Raw genomic sequence first — 21,352 nt, 5'->3', positions numbered from 1 at the left:
GCTGTAAACTCCTTAAGGTGAGCTATTAAGGCTTATTCTCTTTGTGCATCTGATGAATGACAACGGACTGAACACTCAATAGGCACTTTATATCTGTCAATTATATTGAAAGAAAATTCAGAGGGCTTTCCTTGATGGGAATATTTCACTGGGTAAGGACCAAACTGTTCATAGACTCCAAACCTAAACAGGTATGAAGTCCAGAGGCAGGACATTATGGGATGGCTTAAGGAGTAAAAACGAGAAACTTATTTAACCTTTAACATGACTGTTTTTTAACACAGTGTTTCCAGAAGTCAGGGGATCGGTTAAAACTGATTATCTTACATCATTCAAGGAAGATGACTTAAGTTTCATTCACGATTATCAGAAACATTTACGAGAAACAGTCTGAATTTCACTTGAGTTCATAAAATAAGCTAGATTTAGTGTTGCTTATGGGGTTTAAATGGTTTTGTCTGGCCCAGGGACTTTTTCAAATCTGGTCTCCATTTTATCTTCCCGATTAGCTGACAAGTCTTTGTTAATGCTTTTACCTTTCCTGTTTTGTATCTAGTATATGTATTTCCAAAAGCCCTATTCCAATCTAACAATTTTCTACTCTTTTCGTTAAGTTTGTTTTTTGTTGTTGTTGTTTGGGGGGTTATAACAGCATGTGGGATCTTAGTTCCCCAATCAGGGATTGAACCTGTGCCTTCTGTATAGGGCCTGCAGAGTCCTAACCACTGACCTGCAGGGGAATAATCTTCTATTTTAAGAGAACAACTTTCTATTTTAAGTGAATCTTCTCTTTTCCTCCCTAACCAGACCTGCAACCAATTGTTTTGTCTTCTTCTGGATAGTTTTCTGACACATTTTTTTAAAAAAATTGCTTTCACCTCATTAACAACTCCCAATGAGCCTTTCATATACTACCTTAATGCCCAAATTTGCTGTGAGTTCCAGAAAGGATGATGTTTTGTAGGGAAACCCAGGGCTGGGTTTCAGGTATTCTTAATCCTGTCTAAATGAGAAGCAAGAGTCAGATAATTTCAAAAGCATACGCCTTTAGGTTTCAAGCTGTTCATGTTTGCAAACCAGACAGACACCCTTAATACCACTGCTGGTTTATTGACACAAACTCTTTGCTTCCCACAGCTTGTAATTGAATCCCCCCACTGCTTAATTGGAAATAGAATGACTCCACAACCAGATTTGAAACATCTTCTGAAGCTGGTGGGAACATCAGCACTCCCTTTTAAAAATAAAAATTATATCATTAACTGTGTTAAGCGAAGATTGGTGTTCTGCTGAATATCAGGAAATGGGAGAACCCCAGGACTGTCTGAAAACAGGGCAATTAGGGATGGCTTCTGTTTTACGACATGTGTACACATGGCCTCCTTTCTCCCCAAAGCATAAAGGCTAAAGTGGGCTTAGTCTGTACCTTGTTGAAGTCCTAATGTTTGCAGTATTCTGATCCCTTTAAAAAAATCTTTCTCTTAAACTTACTCATATCCTGTGACTAGGAATTGCACTCAAACAAATAATTACTAAGCTCCTATTGCAAGCCAGACACTGATCTAGGCATCAAAGATAAATACTGTACAAGAGAGAATAAAAAGAAAAGAACAGGAAGGTAAATTATATGCTATTTATATAATATATGCAAATATTCACATATATTTCAATTCTATCAAACTATACAGAGAAAAATGAATCTTTGATTATTTCTAATGGCTTTTTAAAAACTTTTGTTTTGCTGTAAGTTTCTATACACTTCTTTCTTGTGGCAGAATACACATAATGTAAGATTTGCCATTATAACAGTTTTTAAGTGCACTATTTAGTGGCATTAAATATATTCACAATGTTGCTCAACCATCACTGTTATCTACTTCATGAAGACTCCCCTTTTGTTTTTCTCTTTTTCGGAATATAATTGACACACAGCATTATGTTATTTTCAGGTGTAGAACATAATTCAACATTTGTATATATTGTGAGGTAAACATGTGACTATTCATTGTTGGTTATAGTAATAACAAGTTTGAAGTAAATAATTACAAAAACAAATGAGTAAAATAAATTATCTTATCTACGGTAAGGTGTGTGCTTAGATGTCTGACTCTTTGCAACCCCGTGGCCTGTAGCCCGCCAGGCTCCTCTGTTCATGGGATCACTCCAGAATACTGGAGTGGGTTGCCATACCCTCCTCCAGGGGATCTTCCCAATCCAGAGATCCAACCCAGGTCTCCTGCACTGGGGGCAGATTCTTTACTGTCTGAGCTGCCAGGGAAGCCCAGTAAGGTATGCAGACAATAAAGCAGTAACTTTAAAGTCTACTGAATGCCTCAAAAGAGCATATAAGTAAGTAGAGGAGTATAGTATGACTTAGATGTTTTAAGTATATGTTAATATCAAAGAAAGATGATACATAATAATAATCAGTGCTCACAGGGCTTATCTATAACCACAAGCATTGAGATTTTATGTAAGTTACCCTCTAATAATTTGTTTTAAATGATTATTTTATTTTTAAAGAAACAGTTATCATGCTAGTCAATATCACATTTTAAAATATGGCATGCTGCAGGCATCCACTGGCCTTCCCCACACAGCTCCACACCACCGCCTCCATCCTACAAGACAGGGCTTGTGAGGTGTAAGTGGTTATGCACCTGGACTCCAGAGTCAGTCTGCTTGATGTCCTATCCTGCCTCAGACATTTATCATTGTATACATCTGGGGACTCTGTCTTATATGTAATCTAACTACTCTGTCAGAGAGAAAACATTATTATTCCCATTAAACAGATAAGGAAAAGAGTTAATGGCATTTTCTAAAAGTTTACCAGAAAGAGAAAAGAAAGAGAAAGCAAATATCAGATACTACCACATATATGTGGAATCTAGAAAAATGATACAGGTGAATCTATTTCCAGGGAAGGAACAGAGATGCAGATGTAAAGAACTGACACGTGGACACGGAAGGGTAAGGGGAGGGTGGGACAAACTGGGAGATGAGGGCTGATGTTTACACACTGCCGTGTGTGAAACAGCTAGTGGGGACTTGCTATTTAGTGGGAACCTCACAGGGAGCTGAGCACAGGGCTCTGGGATGATCTGGAGGGGAGGGTTGGCAGGAGGCAGTGGGAGGCCCAAGAGGGAAGGGATCCATGTATACATATGAGGGATTCACTCTGTTGCACAGTATAAATGAACACAACAGTGTGAGGCCACTAAATCCCGATAAAAAAAAATTAAAAAAATAAAAGTTTAGCAGATTGTCTAGCTTTTAAATAACAAGAGCTAGCATTTTCTGCATATTTACTATTTCCTGGCTTCTCATCTCTCGTTGTTTTACACCCTTCCTTACTTCAGAGTCCTCTCCCTCATCTGATCTCCTTACCTGGACACTTGGGCTGGGGACCCTGTCCTGTCATCATGTCAAGTCCCAGATGCTTCACTGGGATCCCACACACTAAGCCTGCACATGCGGTAGGGTGGTGGCAGTCATTGGCTCTTTCTCAGCTCCTCACCATGGCAGCAGAGGTTTTGGGATTTCTGGTCTCCACATGGCTCTCCAACAACCTCTCCCCTAGCTCATAAGGTACAGCCTACACATGCATTTGGTTGTCTGGTAGCCAGCTGTATACATTTGGTATATTCAGATGTGTAGTATATGACCCTCCACTTATACCATCACAGTGGATTCTACAAATATTATTTTTTGTGTTGGGAACAAAAAGATGGAGGAAAACAGCTCGAGGTGAGTAAAAGAACCAATAGGATCATAATGCTTTAGTAACACTATATTGTGCCACCATGAATTGACCACATAGCTGAAGGAATTACAACAATCACAGCAGCTTTGACTGGTCCTCTCTGGAAATTGCTTTCTGCTAAAGAGAGCTGTTGGGTTCCCCAAGGAGCACAGTGGTCAAGAATCCATCTGCCACTGCAGGAGACAGGTTTGATCCCTGGGTCGGGAAGATCCCCTGGAGGAGGAAATGGCAACCCATTCAAGTAATCCTGCCTGGGAAATTGTAGCCCGCCTGAGTGGAACCTGGCGGGCTACAATCCATGGAGTCTGCAGAGTCGGATACAAATGAGCATCTGAGCAAGAGCGTGAGCAAAGGAAACTGTCTCCCCGAAAGGAGAGACTCTCATCCCATTTAGGACAACTCAGAAGGGTCCTCTGAGGTCTGTCTAGAGCTCCCAGTGGGGTTGGCAGAGACCTTGTGACTGCTTTACACCCCAGCTTCTCACTCTGCCCAATCTAGTTTCCTTGTGGACCCCAAGATTGCTTTCCAATAATCTGCCTTCATGTTAGTCTCTGTCTCAGAGTCACTTCCCTGCTAACCAACCAGCCACAATGTTTATAGTTATTATTTCACTATTTGGCTCTTTCCAGGCATTTTCATAAATCATTTCATTTAATTCTCACAACTCTCTGATGTAGTAGGTGCTCTTATTAATAGTCATTTTTTTAAATGGTGAAGCTAAAAGTTACTCAGTCCATATGGCTGAGTAACTGAAGGCCATACATTTAACAGGGGAGTAAGGACTTGCACCTTAATTAGCTTTTAGACCTTTCTCTAGCTATGTAGGCATTCCTTAGAACTTGAAATGATATTTTCATTCATGATTCACTTATTCATCTACTGTTTTTTATGCCAATCAGCTGTAAGGGAGAGAATTAATCTGGAGCCATTCAAGAGCGTGCTTTGAAAAAGTCCCACTGGACTACCAGGCAATTCACTGAAAAAGTTCATGTAGCTGTCATTTCCTTAGTTTTTACAACAGGGGAGAAAGTAGGGCAGGATGCTGACAAAATCCAAGAAGAAAAAAAAAGAAAATGCTGTGTTTAAAAGGTAGGAATACACCAGTTCATTTTACTAGGTCTTGGGCAGAGTCTTATCGTGCAAGTGTCCTTGGACACCCAAAGGCCGGGGTTTGGTAGAAGGTTGGCAGTAAGAGCATACCGTGCTGATAAAACAAAAACCCATGGCCTCAAATGGGTAGTAGACTGACTCTCAGGCTGACATAAGTCATAAATGAACTATCTTTTCCCCTAATTATGCTTCCTAATAACCTGCATAACCAAACAATTGTTACTTTTTTTTTTTTTTGTGGAGAGTGGAAGGAGTGGGGAAATGTTAGGGTGATAATTTACAAAGATTTCCAATGGGATATTGTATCTGAAAAGTCTTTCTAGGAATTAGTAGAGGTGAGTAAAAATTTTTTAGCAGCTCCTGTGCATAATAAGTCCTCTTATTCTTGCCTCTGGGCCCAAACTTAAAACATTCCTTCTGTTTGGAAGCATCATTAATCTCATCCTAATAATTCCAACTCTTCCTCAAGAAGATTGATGTTAACCAAATTCTTGAAGGCTATCACCCTTGGTAACTCCCTCCATGATCCAGTTAGGTTAATCATCCTTGCTTTGTATAGCCCATACTGTTTCCATTACACAAGTGTTTGGAATTAAAGGGCTAGATCCTGTTTTCCCAGCTTCACTCTCAAATTGTTACATTTCTCAGAGCCTCAACCTCATCTATAAAATGGGAATACATCCTCCTATCCTAAAGGGCAGCTGTAATTATTTTAATTGCTTCCAGCAAATTCCTAGCCAGGGTAGAGTCTTGTGAAATTTTAACTCTCTTCCTTCTGCACATAATTTAAAATCCTTTTTTATGGAAAGGATGGTCTGGGAAGACCAGTTTAACCTTTACAATCCAACCCCTTCTCAAGTTTCAAGTGGGGAGCAGTTAGTAACTGCTTCAGCTTTGCCCAATGCCTGAATCATGTCCCTGTTTCTCTACAGACAATAGAGCAGTCTGAGGGATACCACCTGGTTAATAACAGCCTTTTTCTGGGAAGGAGTTAATAAAGGGACAGCTTAATGCTCTTGTTGATGAGGAAGTTTGGGTTCTTACTGCCTTAAGGTCCTGGCAATTTAAAAAGAGACAGAGAGAGACATTAAAAATGAAGAATATAGGTTCATCCAACCAGGTCCCTCCCATGCAAGAAAGAAGCCTGGGAAAGCTACCCCAAAGTCCTGGCTCCTTCCTGGCTTCTGAAAAACCTTCACAGGTTCAAGATATCCTAGTGAGATCTCACTGTAGTCTAACACTTGGTCTTAACCCTACTGGCCTTGCAGAGGGTTCAGTGTACAATTGGATGCAGTCAGAAGTGAACTGGAAAACAACAGCTTCCAACACCAGAGAAAATGATATGCCATTCAACACAAGTCCCCTGTCACTTGCTTTGTGATTGGAATGAGGTGGGGAGCGGTTTCCCGAATACTGTATATTACTGAGCAGATGTATAAGAATCAAAGGGAAAATGGTTGCCAGGGAGACAAGACACTCATGCCAACTCTGCCGCAGACTCATCATAAAACGTCTCCAGGGGGCATTGCATAGCCACAAGCACAGACAGGAACACAGCCAGCCAGGGATCCAGATGTTGCCCTTGGAACCAGGCGCCATTTCGGGAGCTGGCATCTGCCTTCTGCCAAACAGAATGTGTGTGGCCACATCTGCTCACCACAGAAAGTTAACACACATTAAAAGCAGAGGAAAGGTTGCCATAAAATAACAATTTGGCACCGTGCATGGGGAAGATATTAAATATTAAATACCTCTTCTGTTAACCCTAACCTCATTCTTCACTGTTCTTTCCTCACTCATAACTCATGGATATCCTGTCTCTCACTAATTTCCATTCTGTTCATCTGAGAACAATCTTGTTTGCAAATAATACCTGAATAATTTACAGTCTACCTAAGTGCATGTAACAGCAAAGGAGAAAGTAAGTTTGAATGGACTAGTGTCTCCAATTAACTCCATAAAATGCAGCTTTTACTTTACAGCTCTTAAAGAAGACATGATATACATTTGTATCTGAGACTCTGCCATTAAATTGCTATCTCCAATAAAAAGAGTGGATGACAACAAGGTATTTTTCCAAGTGTTTATGTTCACTTTCATCTACTCTCACTTGAAATGATGAGACTTTTGAACAATAAGTTACGGTATTTTAACATCCCAAGAACTTTTTTATGACCAGAGAAAAGTGCAATGAGGCATAATTTAAATGTGTGCTGTACCTGATCCTGTATATATGTCTAGCATTTTCATAGTTTATTTTGCATGTTCTTTTTTCACTTATTTTGCATGTTCTTCTTAACCTATTTCTAGCAGTTGGTTAAAACAGGTACTATGCATCTTTTCTAAGTTGAGGATACTGAGGCCAGAGAAGTTTAAAGATTGCTTCAAAGTCAAGTCAAGGCAGTAATAAGAGAAAGACTTATTATGAGACTATTTTATGCATATTGCTGATCCTAAACTTTTTGTTCTCTTCACCAAAATGGCTACCTTTAGATTTTGAGGAACAAAGATCAATACATCTTTCTTACCTACATACGAATGGCAAGAAATTGGTTGGTTGTATTAAATTAGATCCTTTAATTTCCTTCCAGGAAGTTATTACTTCCTGTTGTCACATAATAAATTGCCACCAATTTAGCAGCTTGAAACAATATCTATTTATTATGTCACAACTACTGTGGGTCAGGAGTCCAGATACAGCCTGGCTGAGCCGAGTCTTCTGAGGCAGAGATCAGGGCTGCATTCCGGAGGCTCTGAATATGAACTTCAAGCTCAATCAAACTGTAGGAATCCAGTCCTTTGAAGAAGGTGAAAGTGGAGTTGGAGGACTCCATTTCTTGTCTAGCTATTGGCTGGGGGCCATCCTCATTTCTTTTTGCCTCATCTGTATTCAAAGATCATATCAAACCCCTGTTAGATTTCAGATTCCTTTGTCTCTTCTCCTGCCCCTCAAGTCTGCCTTCTAAGCCTCATGAGTTTAGATTGGGCTCAACTGGATAGACCACATGTCCTAAGGTTAACTGACTTCAGGCTTTAATTACAGCTGCAGGCTCCCAGCCATACCTAGATTGGTGTTTGATTGAATAACCAGGGTCAAAGAATCCCAGATGGAGAAGGCCATCTGTAGGATTCTGTTAGCACACCACTCAAAACGTGGTCCTCAGACCAGCAGCATCAGCACCAAGGAACTTGTTAGAAATGCAGAGTCTCAGGTTTCACTCCAGATCTACTGAAGCAGCAGTGTTCATGTCCAGGAGATTCACATGCATATGAATAAGAAGCACTTGTTTACACTGCTGTTAACTTTTCCCCCCATTTTTCTTTTTGTAGCAGACACTGGGTTGGCAGCAGCCAGAAGCAGGCCACTCACTTTTTTCGTTCAATCTTGTGAATGTTTCTTCTCTCCCTTTCTGATACGGAGAAGGGGGTCAGATAAGGCCAAAGGCAACTTTATGGATCATAGCCTGAAAGTACAAGCAGAACTGTGTCCTGCTGAGCCATGGAAGGAAAGGGATTTTTTTTTTTTTTTCCCAGAGCATTTGCAATGGCGCTTTTGATGGTTTATTACCTCTTAGCCTTTAGCATTCTTGGTGGCACTTCTTGGCTGCTGAGAGTGGACAATCTTGAGACTATTATGGAATCTTTCAGTGTTTGTTTATGGTGCACAGCTGAAATGTTTGAAACTTTAAATGAAAATAGATCCCACTGCAGAGTAAGGATAATAATTAGAAGACAAAAATCAATTTTGTTTCAGATGGAGGGAATTATGCACCATTTGACTGTTACCAAATACTGCATTATTTAGAATGTATCTCACAGGGGGTCAGCTTTCCACGAGTGCATATTGATTTCGTGTCCACTTAGCTACAGAGATGGGACCATGAGGAAATCCAAGTGCCGTTGGCCAAGGGTTTTAAACATATGCTCAGCTGCCCAGTGCTAATCAACATTACCAGGAGTCTGTTGAATCAATGGACTGCACCTCCATTTGGGGCCAGCATGCCCACAGTGTGGCAACTCCTCAATTCTTGGTATAATGCAGGTTAATGCAAAGTGGATGTGTGGTAGGAAGGGGGACCCCCTCCAGGGCCACAAGAGTGGGCTCTTGTCTAATACTTGGATAAGAATTATCTGAGGATTCACGAGCTAACAAAGCAAGAGACTTTATTGGACAGGGCACCTGGGCAGAGAGCAGCAGGTAAGGGTACCCAGGAGAATCGCTCTGCCTTCGGCTCCCAGTCTTGGGTTTTATGGTGATGGGATTAATTTCCAGGTTGTCTCTGGCCAACCATTCTGATGCAAGTTCCTTCTGGTGGCATACACGTTGCTCAGCCAAGATGGATGCCAATAAGGATCCTGGGAGACTGTCAGACACATGGTGTCTCTCTCTGACCTTTCCTGAACTCTTTCGGTCGGTGGTGGCTCATTAGTTCTGTCTTCCTTACCAGGACCTCCTGTCATAAAATAACTCACAGGAATGGTTACTATGGCGCCTGGCCAGGGTGGGCGGTTTCAGTCAGCGTGCATCTCCTAACAGATGCAATGAGAGACTAACGAGATCAAAGTTCTACTGGAACTACTGTAGTTAACGGCAAAACGAACAGCTGCTGAGAAAAAAGGGAGGGTCTAGATCAGGAAGTGTGTGAATTTAGTAGGTGACTGTAGGTATATTTGGAGAGAGGGCTAGAGGGAGGCAGAGAATGCAAGAAGAAGCCACAAGACCCTTTTAACAACTCAGAGCCAGAAGGATCTAGAATACATTTTGAAGAAGGGATGTAATTCACATAATATATGCCATGAAAGATTACATATTGCATTACATTTAAACTGTATCTGGTATATAACAGGTATGCTAAGTTTGTTTTGTTTTGTTTTTCGTGCCTTACATGGAGCATAATGTAAAATTTCTTTTTTGATGTCTGACTTTCTCCCTAATGGTAATGTGTCCAACACTGAAATAGGAGTATCTTTCATATTTATAGTACTGATATTAATGAGCTAATAGTATTACATTTAACAAGCATGCACTGAGTTAGGGTTAGGTTTAGCTCCAAAGCTTTGGCCACCTGATGATGCAAAGAGTTGACTCACTGGCAAAAACCCTGATGCTGGGAAAGATTGAAGGCAGGAGGAGAAAGGGATGATAAAGGATGAGATGGTTGGACGGCATCGCCAACTCAATGGACATGAGTTTGAGCAAACTCCAGAAGGTGGCATGCTGCAGTCCGCGAGGTTGCAGAGTCAGACATGACATAGTGACCGAACATCAATTGAGTACCATCTCTTTGCCAGATGCCATGCCAAGTGCTTTGAATATAAAAATGAATGTCGTTCCTTCAAGAAGCTTTCTGTCTGGAGATACAGTCCGGCATGCAGGCAATTGTAAGATTATATGATGTGAGTGCTAAAAATTACATGGAAATTGTTACGTGACCACATAAGAGGAGTGGCCACACATGGGAGAAGTAAGTGGAGAGAATGAGTAAGTCGTCAGAGAAGCCAGGATATTCTGATGTGGGCAAAATGGATGACAAAAGCTCATCCAACAGAGGGAGAAGAGGGATTCTCTGCAAAGTAAAATTAGTACGCTAAAAAATACACAAAAAATAAGTGTGCATATTGGCGTGGATGAGCTGTGACAACTCTATAAATCAGTCAGCTGGTGACAATACCTGTTTTATAAGAAAGAAAATTTGAAGAAAAAGAAACAGAAAAGCCTAAATGATTGTAATGTTTGATAAATTACACTATAAATTCTATTATTATGCAAATAGTCTGCTCATTGTCTCAGGATTATACGCTCATCCTGTTGGACAATAAGGAATGGTATTGTCCACATTTTACAGATGCAAAAGTAGAGGCCTGTGGAAGTGAAATGATTTGCTCAGGGTCTTATAGAAAGTCCAGGTCAGGACTCTATTTCTACCATTAACCATCAACCTCCCACAAAACAAAATTTTTTATTCTATTTTTTTTTCTGGCTATTATTTACTGGTTAATTCTCAAAGTTCTGAATGTAGAATCTAGATGCATGAATTAAGACATGCGGAACAGAACACAGTACCTGCTCCTGGCAATCAATTAATTGGCCTTTTTCCTCTTCTTTGATGAAACTACACTAGCAACACTCTCACGTGAACTCCGCTTGTTAAGCTGTGACACTATCAACACCTCTGCTACGCTCTCCCAGCTCACTGACCAACTCCCTCCAAGACAGAGCTCTACATCAGTCATCCTCAAAAATGCCTTCACCAGCCCTTTGTTCTAAAAGCTATAATGTTTTATTAACAATAATAATCAACATTTATGAGAACTTAATGTGTGGCAACCTCCAGGCTACCCATTTTGCATATATTGTTTAATATTAAAAACAATCCCTCCAAGGTAGGTGCTCTCTTTAGGGGTAATGGAATAAAAGCCTTGAGTGACAAGGTCAGGTTTATTTACACAGTATGAAAAGCAGAGTCCTGATTCATACTAGTCTGTCTGTAATACATCTGCTGTTAACCCCTAAGTGTATGCTGCCTCCTGCAGCAAGCCAGCAGTGAAAAAAAGTAAAAATAGGGAATATTTATTGAATACATAGAGGAGATGTGACACAGGTGAGGAGCTGTGAACTTTCTCCTTCTTGATTATGACCTAGGCCAGGGAAGACAGAAGTGCACTCATGGAAAGTTAATCTTTTGCATTTAGGGAAATGCTGCATAGTATTTTCAGAAGGAAATAATTTATTTTTTCTGTTTTTTTCCTTTCTTTTCTTCTTTCCTTTTTTAATTTAGAAGCTCAGAATCAATCGTTTTGCTTTCCTTGGCTAGGATCATGTTAGGGAATGAGTATCATCATCTCCATCAGCAGCAGCAAATATGATCATTAGGCTTTAAATTGCCCTTACCCACTGGGTCGTTTCCTAGTGCAGTCAGATTAAACTCGCTTATTACGTTACAAAATAGAATGTGTTAAGTTTGCTCAAGTTCAGCTCTGGAGTTTACATCAGAGTGCTGTGATTATACAGTATTTGGACTGAAGCTAAAATTGACATTTTCTTAGAATATATAAAGATTAGATTAAATGGCTTCCCAAAATAAAAAAGACTAAGAAAATCCCAATCAGCTTAAAAGTCTGAAAATAGAACCTTGACATCACAATTTATTACATGTGCAATTTATTACATGTGCAGTGGCCCCAGTGTCCGATTCGTAGCCACACCAAGTGCTGCCCAGTGATAAAATTTGGTGCCCAAATCTATCAGCCCAAAGTCCTTGGAAATGTTCACAGCTGGTAGATATTCACCAATACAGACCCAAAAGTTATTTACAGTAGATGCAAGGAGGTGACTTCTTGCTATAGGAACTATCAGTTTCTGTTTTGGCATTTCTTCTTCTGATCCTGATTTTATATGTAAATTAAAAATTCCACCAATTACAATCTTTCTTCCATAACAGTATGTTGTGGTGTAAAGGTTCTCAAACTAGCTGCTCAAATGCAGATTTCTGGGCCCCACCTCAGATTTTCTATTGCTTTGGCCCTGGGGCCCAGACAGAGGTATTCCATGATTGACACTCCCTGAGTATGCGCAAATGCCTTCCTAGCTAGGAATCGACATCCACAGGTGAGTTTGCTACAGCTGATCCATGGATTACATTTTGATAAACATATATGGAGAAAAAAAGTAATGGCTTCAAAGTCAAATGACTTGGGTTTGAATCCTGAATTCTGGCTACCAAGATTGAGACGGTCTCTTAAATCTCCAAGTAGCCTCAAACTCATTTATAAAACAGATTGACCTGCAGAGTTGTTTAGAAAACGAAAGTTAATATATGTTCATCATCTTGCATTGTGCTTATACAGTCGGCTCGCCATATCCATGAGCCAGATGGAGAGGACAGACTGTTTTCACTGTACTATACCATTTGATACAAGGGACTTGAACATCAGTGGAGCTTGGTATTCATGGGGGGTCCTGAAACCAATCCCTCATGAACATCAAGGGACAACTCTGTATGTCCTCAATGAAACCGTCTATTAAAAATGTTGTTAGTTAATACAGTGAAAAATGTGGATGGTGGCTAAAACAGCCAAATTATACAGTTCACAGTAGCACACTCTCTCATCTAAGATATATCTCAACTGACTGTCCCCCCACCCCAAAAAAACACATACGCATACACTTATCAACCATTTTTTGGTGTCTAACAGATCATAGTGTCCTCACTCTACTGGAAATAAGGAGACCTTTCCAAGAAGTTCCAATTCCACGAAGACCCACAGACTATTAATTCAAATCTAGTACTGACTGAGTGAGAAGTGTTAACACATTCATTGACTATTGGATTCCTTTTATAATTCTACACCCATCTCTACAAATCCTACTTGCACCCTTTCTATCTCTGATAAAGGGTCTATGACTCAGAGGCTGTGAATCTGTTACCTAAGAGACCTTATAATTTTTAAGAAAAAACATATTAAATGGAGGTTTGACAATAGAAATTCATGACTAGTCCTCCACTTTATGATTTTAAAGTCAGAGTTAATTATCATGACTAATTCACTTAACCAATTTCAATTTAATATAACAAATACTAAGAGGTGCTTATAAGCCACAGTTGATGCTAGCAGGCTATATATCCCAGAGGGAATAAGAAAATGTTGCCTCTGTTCATTTTGAGCAATCATCCTAGAAGGAGATACTGCATTAGGCATATTTCAACATACACACATAATTAAACATATTCACCATCACTGTGGAAAATTAACACAGGGTTTCAGGGATGGTAAGACAGGAAGAACACCTGTACTCTGAGAATGTCAGAAAGCAAGACCTGTTATCAGGTGACAAGATGAAGAGCTGCATGCATGCTCACTCGTGTCTGACACTTTGCATCCCAATGGACTGTATCCCACCAGGCTCCCCCTCCATGGAATTTTCCCAGCAAGAATACTGAAGTAGGGTGCCATTTCCTCTTCCAGGGGATCTTTCTGACCCAGGGATTGAACCTATATCTCCGTGTCTTCCACATTGGCAGCCGGGTTCTTTACCACTGAGGCACCTGGGAATCCTAGGCATCCCCTGAAGAGTTTTGTCATTTGGGAAGTAGATTTCATAGTAATTGTTGAAAGGTCCTTCTTTTGTCATGAGTTAAGACAAAGAACATGCCATGCAAATATTTATGACTGTGTTTTTAATCTCTACTGCAGATTTAACATTCCAACTTTATAAGCAATGTGGAGGAAAGGAAAACAAGAATGTTTAATTATCTTGCTTAGACTCTGTAAGTCTATATATTCTTTTCCAGAAAAAAAAATCAAACAACATGAAATGGGGATATTTTAAAAAGTGATTTTCATGCTTAGCAAGAAAATTCTCTCTGGAGTGTCATCCAGGTATATACCTTAAAGTGATGGTAGCCTAAACACTTATCACCAAATTCAATTTAGCTATAGTTATCCAATAATATGAATGGCATATCCTAATGGAGGAAAGTTAGAGAAATCTTAAAAAGGAAATAATCTGATATCACATGTGTGCTCTTTTTCCTTCAGTATAACTTAAGACCTTTGAAAGCTTGAAGCTACTGCATATCAATGAAGAATTTCTGACATTTTGAGACGGTAGAGTATAATTTATCCTGTTATCTTTGGCTGTTTGGAAATTGAAGATCTCACTTTAGAGCTTGAGTATGCATAAGGCTTAATTCATTTCAAGTATGTACAGAGCCCACGTTCCTTATGGAGGAACACAAGCTCTATCACGATGCAACCCAAACCCTAACTGCTCACAACTTCTGCGTCTTTTTTTAGAAACCGTGGAAGCACAGTTCCTAAAAGAAATCTTTCAGGAACCTTGGTTCACAAATGCCTCCCACAGTCCCCTGGAAACAACCACGTGAGCATGCACACAAGGATTCACTGCTACTATACCATCATCTGCAGGGTTTTTAGTACATGAACTTCCACGTTTCCAAGATGTTGCATGTGACATTTCTTGTTCCTGTAATGCCATTTCCCATCCTTTATTGGCTCAGAGAATTCAGATTTAGATTCAAAACTGTCACTTGGACTGTCACTCCTATAGTAACCATCCCTTCTCTCCACCAGATTCACAGGATTAATAATACCCTCCTTTGTGTCAACCCTGGATGAAACACACATTTCTGTTACTCCATTCAACTATGGTTCTGTCTTGCCTACTCAGGGCTGGCTTCAAGGGTGTGTGACCAGTCACTCCTTGCCACTTCCAGAAGGGGTTATGCTTGGGAAATAATATTCTGCAGTTGCCATTTTCAAATATTTAAAATTTTTTCCTTTGAATTTGTTCTTCGTAAAATGGGTTCATGGAGCTTGTGCTTGGAGCTTGGAGCCTCAGTTTACAAGTGGTTTCGCCTCTTACAGCCTCCTGGGAATAGGTTCTCAGCTGTCCATTCCCTCAAGCTCTGGGTCCCCAGCCCAATGCAGCCTCCCTCACTCTGCCCTACCCCTACTGTCTCCTTCAGCTGCCTGCAAGTGTGGAAAAGCTTGGGGGGCACATACCTTGTAGCCTGTTGGGAAGGGACAGGCAGGTAGCCATCCCACACTGAGCCGAGGGCACTGCAGAGTACCTGGCCGATGAGTGGCCAGAAAAACAAAAAGCTGCTTCTTGGTGGGAGTGAGCCTCTGTTAGCTATATCCAGGTACCTAGCATCCCTGGTACACAGGTTTAAAGATCCTTGGGGAGTCCGTGCATCTGCCATGGGATGGGGTGATGGCCTCATGAGGAAGGGGAGATGCTTACCTCAACTACCCAACCCCATCCCTGGCTAGAACACTTGGAAGGAGTCTGCAGCTGGCAGGAGGGGACCTGTCATAGAATCTACCTGTGACAGTCCTCTCTGGCTCCAGAGTACCCTCCTCCTCCGGAATGGAGCTCTCCCTTTGGTCCAGGGGACAATTCCTTTTCTGCTTCCAAGCTTCTGGGACTTAGTTTGCGTTTGTCTTTTCTGGCAAGTTCAAGGCACCCTTCAGGGACAAGCCATGTAATGAAAGTGTATAATTTTTATATTTCTGCAGAAGGCTTACATGCTCGATATTTGCATTTAAAACTGTCACTACACAATATAAAAATGAATGAGAAAATTAATGCTAATAATTTAAGGTTTTAATATTTCTCTACTTAGAAAGGCATTTGCTAGCAAATTTTTTAAAAAAGACAAGTTGAAAGGGAGAGACCATGGAAAACAAGGTAAATCTTTGTACGTTTAATTGTACATGTTCCTGCTTTTCTAACAAAGGACTCCACATTTTCATCTTTTACTGGAACATGCAAATTTTGTGGCCAGCCTTGTTCCTATCTGAAATTGACTTCCTTAAGAATACAGCCCGGCACAGACAGAAATATAGATCAATGGAACAAAATAGAAAGCCCAGACATAAATCCACGTACCTATGGACACCTTATCTTCAACAAAGGAGGCAAGGATATACAATAGGAAAAAAGACAACCTCTTTAACAAGTGGTGCTGGGGAAACCTGTCAACCACTTGTAAAAGAATGAAACTAGAACACTTTCTAACACCAAACACAAAAATAAACTCAAAATGCATTAAAGATCTAAATGTAAGACCAGAAACTATAAAACTCCTAGAGGAGAACATAGGCAAAACACTCTCCGACATAAATCACAGCAAGATCCTCATGACCCACCTCCCAGAATATTGGAAATAAAAGCAAAAATAAACAAATGGGACCTAATTAAACTTAAAAGCTTTTGCACAAGAAAGGAAACTATAAGCAAGGTGAAAAGACAGCCTTCAGAATGGGAGAAAATAATAGCAAACGAAGCAACAGACAAAGGATTAAACTCAAAAATATACAAGCAACTCCTGCAGCTCAATTCCAGAAAAATAAATGACCCAATCAAAACATGGGCCAAAGGACTAAACAGACATTTCTCCAGAGAAGACATACAGATGGCTAACAAACACATGAAAAGATGCTCAACATCACTCACTATCAGAGAAATGCAAATCAAAACCACAATGAGGTACCATTACACGCCAGTCAGGATGGCTGCTATTCAAAAGTCTACAAGCAATAAATGCTGGAGAGGGTGTGGAGAAAAGGGAACCTTCTTAGACTGTTGGTGGGAATGCAAAATAGTACAGCCACTATGGAGAAAAGTGTGGAGATTCCTTAAAAAGCTGGAAATAGAACTGCCATATGACCCAACAACCCCACTCCTGGGCATCCACACCGAGGAAACCAGAACTGAAAGAGACACATGCACCCCAATGTTCATCGCAGCACTGTTTATAATAGCCAGGACATGGAAGCAACCTAGATGCCCATCAGCAGACGAATGGATAAGGAAGCTATGGTACATATACACTATGGAATATTACTCAGCCATTAAAAAGAATTCATTGAATCAGTTCTAATGAGATGAAAACTGGAGCCCATTATACAGAGTGAAGTAAGCCAGAAAGATAAAGACCAATACAGTATACTAATGCATATATATGGAATTTAGAAAGATGGTAATGATAACCCTATATTGCAAGACAGAAAAAGAGACACAGATATACAGAACAGACTTTTGGACTCTGTGGGAGAAGGCGAGGGTGGGATGATCTGAGAGAATAGAATTGAAACATGTACATTATCAAGTGTGAAACAGATCTCCAGCCCAGGTTGGATGCATGAGAAAAGTGCTCAGGGCTGGTGCACTGGGAAGACCCAGAGAGATGGGATGAGGAGGTAGGTGGGAGGGGGGATCGGGATGGGGAATACATGTAAATCCATGGCTGATTCATGTCAATGTATGGCAAAAACCACTACAATATTGTAAAGTAATTAGCCTCCAACTAATAAAAATAAATGGAAAAAAAAAAGAATAGAGCTGGGCTTTTTCATTTTGCTCTTCTGTTTCTAATATATCTGGCATTTGTCAGGCACACAAAACTACTTTTTGAGGTAATTTATATTAATTTGTTATATGTGTATGTGCCTGTATCTATATAATACGTGAATATCTATATATTTATGTCTTTATATTTGTATACTATATTAGCATAAATATATACTGTAATATGTAATGATACATGCAGCAGATAGATATAAACTACTTAGAAAACTGATTTTAAACATTTTGGTCTTTCAGTTGTAACTCTTTACTTAGACACTACTGGTTCAATCTCTCCAAATTTAAAAGGTCATTAATCCAAATGATAATTTAATCCATATCATATTAAGAAGCTATAAAAACCAAATTCATATCAGGTAAGCAGATTCATAGCACTATAAGCATTCAGAATGTGCCTAGTGTCAGCACATTTCTATGAGAGATGAATTCCTGTTTACACCACACAGAACTCACTTATGAAAATCTTGGACTGACTTTTTCCCATTGTTTATACTTTGATTCACTGTAAAAGCTAAGATGAATATGAATACTCTTACAATTTTTGGTTTGTCTACTTTCCAAGTGCTTATCATTTTTTAAACACCTGTGGCTAAATGTAGACAAAACCGAATTTGGTATAAGCAGATGTCTTTTAATATGAATTTTTCCAGAACATTAGGTTCTAAATAGCTTATTTTTTTCTGCAAGCAACACTTTCATTTATTTAAAAAGTAGGCACTATGCTTAATGGTGCATGGGTATAGACACACAGAGTTACATAAGTAGATACACATACAGGTAGTCACCTATACACACCAGTCACACATACATAAATGCATCTATGTACAAAGAGACACAAAGTTATCTACATAGGCACACAAATACATTATGGATTAACAGGTGCACACATAGCATGTACACACACACTAATGCAAACACATACACACATACCGGCAGACACACACAGATCTCTAGATACAGAGACAAGACCACACTTGCAGAGACATATGCACACAAATACACATCCATATGCATGTACACAGCTCATATACACAAACTCATACATATACACACAGGAACACATACATATACTCATAGATACAGACATATGTACAGATATAAACTCATGCATATGCAGACACAAAATTATCCACACAGAGACTTGAATTTCTTCTGCTGTTTCCCTTGGGAACTGAACGGAATTGTTTGGAATTAAAGGTAGCTCAGTGGTAAAGACTCCACCTGCAATGCAGGAGACCCACGTTCGATCCCTGGGTCAGGAAGATACCCTGGGGAAGGAAATGGCAACCCATTCCAGCATCATTGCCTGGGAAATTCCATGGATGGAGAAGCCTGGTGAGCTACAGTCCATGGGGCTACAAAGGGTCAGACATGACTTAGTAACTAAACAACAGAAAGATGAAAGCTTGATGGGATGCTTTAACAAAAGGAGAGATATAAAAGAAAAAGAAGAGAGTAAAAAACACAAAATCACTTCCTATGCAAAATCTATACCCCCAAAAAAGCCATTACCCTTGTCTCTCGCCAATAAATAAAGAACCTTAGCTAAACATCCTACATGTCAGGTCCTATTAAGTGCCATAGTTCACACAAAGCACGCATCATTTTGACATGGATGGTACATGAGCCTTTGTTTTATTTTTAATACATTGTAAATTCATTGCACAATTACAGCAGTAACATGATGTGTCATTAAAGTTCAGAGAAGGTACTAATAACTTTAAGGAAGTGAAGATATGCCCCATTAGAAAACTGGACAGCTGCATGTAAATCAATGAGGTTAGAACACACCCTCACTCCATATACAAAAATGAACTCAAAATGGCTTAAAGACTTAAAGCCAAGACATCATAAATTTCTGGAAGAGAACATTTTGCAAAACATTCTCTGATGTAAATTGTATGAATATTTTCTTAATTCAGCCTTCCAAGGCAATAGACATAAAAGCAAAAATAAACAAATAAAGTCTAATCAAAGTTAGAGGTTTTTGTACAAGAAAGGAAGCCATAAACAAAATAAAAATACAACCTGTGGACTGAGAGAAAATATTAGCAAATGATGCTACTGACAAAGGCCTAATTTCTAAAATATACAAACAGCTCATACAACTTAGTATCAAAAACCAAAAAACCAATTGAAAAATGGGAAGAAGGTCTCAATAGACATTTCCTCAAAGAAACCAACAGATGATAATAGGCACATGAAGATATGCTCAACACCACTAATTATCAGAGAAAGGCAAATCAAAACTACAATGAGCTATCATCTCACACTGGTCAAAATGGCCAGCACTGAAAAGTCAACAAACAGTGAATGCTGGAGAGAGTGTAGAAAAAAAGGGAACACTCCAACACTGTTGGTGGGAATGCAATTTGGCGCAAACACTATTGAAAACAGTATGCATGTATGCATGGTCAGTTGCTTCCGTTGTGTCCAGCTCTTGGTGGCCCTATGGACTGTAGCCCACCAGGCTCCTCTTCCATGGGATTCTCCAGGCAAGAATACTAGAGTGGACTGCCATGCCTTCCTCCAGGGGATCTTCCCAACCCAGGGATTCAACCTGCATCTCTTATGTCTCCTGTATTGGCAGGCAGGCTCTTTACCACTAGCACCAACTGGAAAGCCCACTGAAAATGGTACAGATTCCTAATAAAATAAAAATAGTTACCACATTATCCAGCAACCTCACTCCTGCGTATATATATACAGAAAAGATGAAAACTCTAATTCAAAAAGATATATTCATCTTAATGTTCATAGCATCACTATTTACAATAGCTTACACATGGAAACAACCTAACCTTCATTGACAGATAAATGGATAAAGAAAATTTGATATGCATATACAATGGAATATTACTCAACCATAAAAAAGAATAAAATTATGCCAGTTTCACCAATATGGATGGACCTAGAGATTATCATACAAAGTGAAGTCAGACAAAGGCAGATATCATATGATATCACTTACATGTGGAATCTAAAATATGATACAAATGACCCCATTTACAAAAGAGAAACAGATTCACAGACATAAAAAAAAATGAATGTATGGTTACTAAAAGGGGAAGGGGAGGAGAGATAAATTAGGAGTTTCAGATTAGCTGATAAAAATCACTATATATAAAACAGATAAACACAAGGCCCTACTGTATAGCACAAGGAACTATCTTATAACAAACTACAGTGCAAAAGAATGTGAAAAATTATGTGTGTGTGTGCGTGTGTGTGTGTGTGTGTATAAACTGAATCACTTTGTTGTACACCAGAAACTAGTAAAACACTGTAAATCAACTATACTTCAATACAAAATATATTCCCCATAAACCCTTTTTTTTTCTCCACTTCACTCTATGTATCTGTGTGTGCTTCTAAATCGAAAGAAAAATGCTTATTTTGAGAAACTGGAAAATATCTCTCTTCCATCTGATTGTCCTCTTCCTGTATTCCCTCTTGTCTTTACCATTTGAATTGGCTACCAGCCTTGTTTTGTGGGGGTATCTGTATGTGTATATGCCTCTTTTTATTTCACTGTGTTTTATTTTCTGGGGAGGTCCAACATTTAACAGGAGAAACTTAAC

The sequence above is a fragment of the Cervus canadensis genome, chromosome 18, assembly GCF_019320065.1.
Source record: "Cervus canadensis isolate Bull #8, Minnesota chromosome 18, ASM1932006v1, whole genome shotgun sequence".
NCBI classification, from domain to species: domain Eukaryota; kingdom Metazoa; phylum Chordata; class Mammalia; order Artiodactyla; family Cervidae; genus Cervus; species Cervus canadensis.
Note: the sequence above shows the minus strand (reverse complement) of the source record.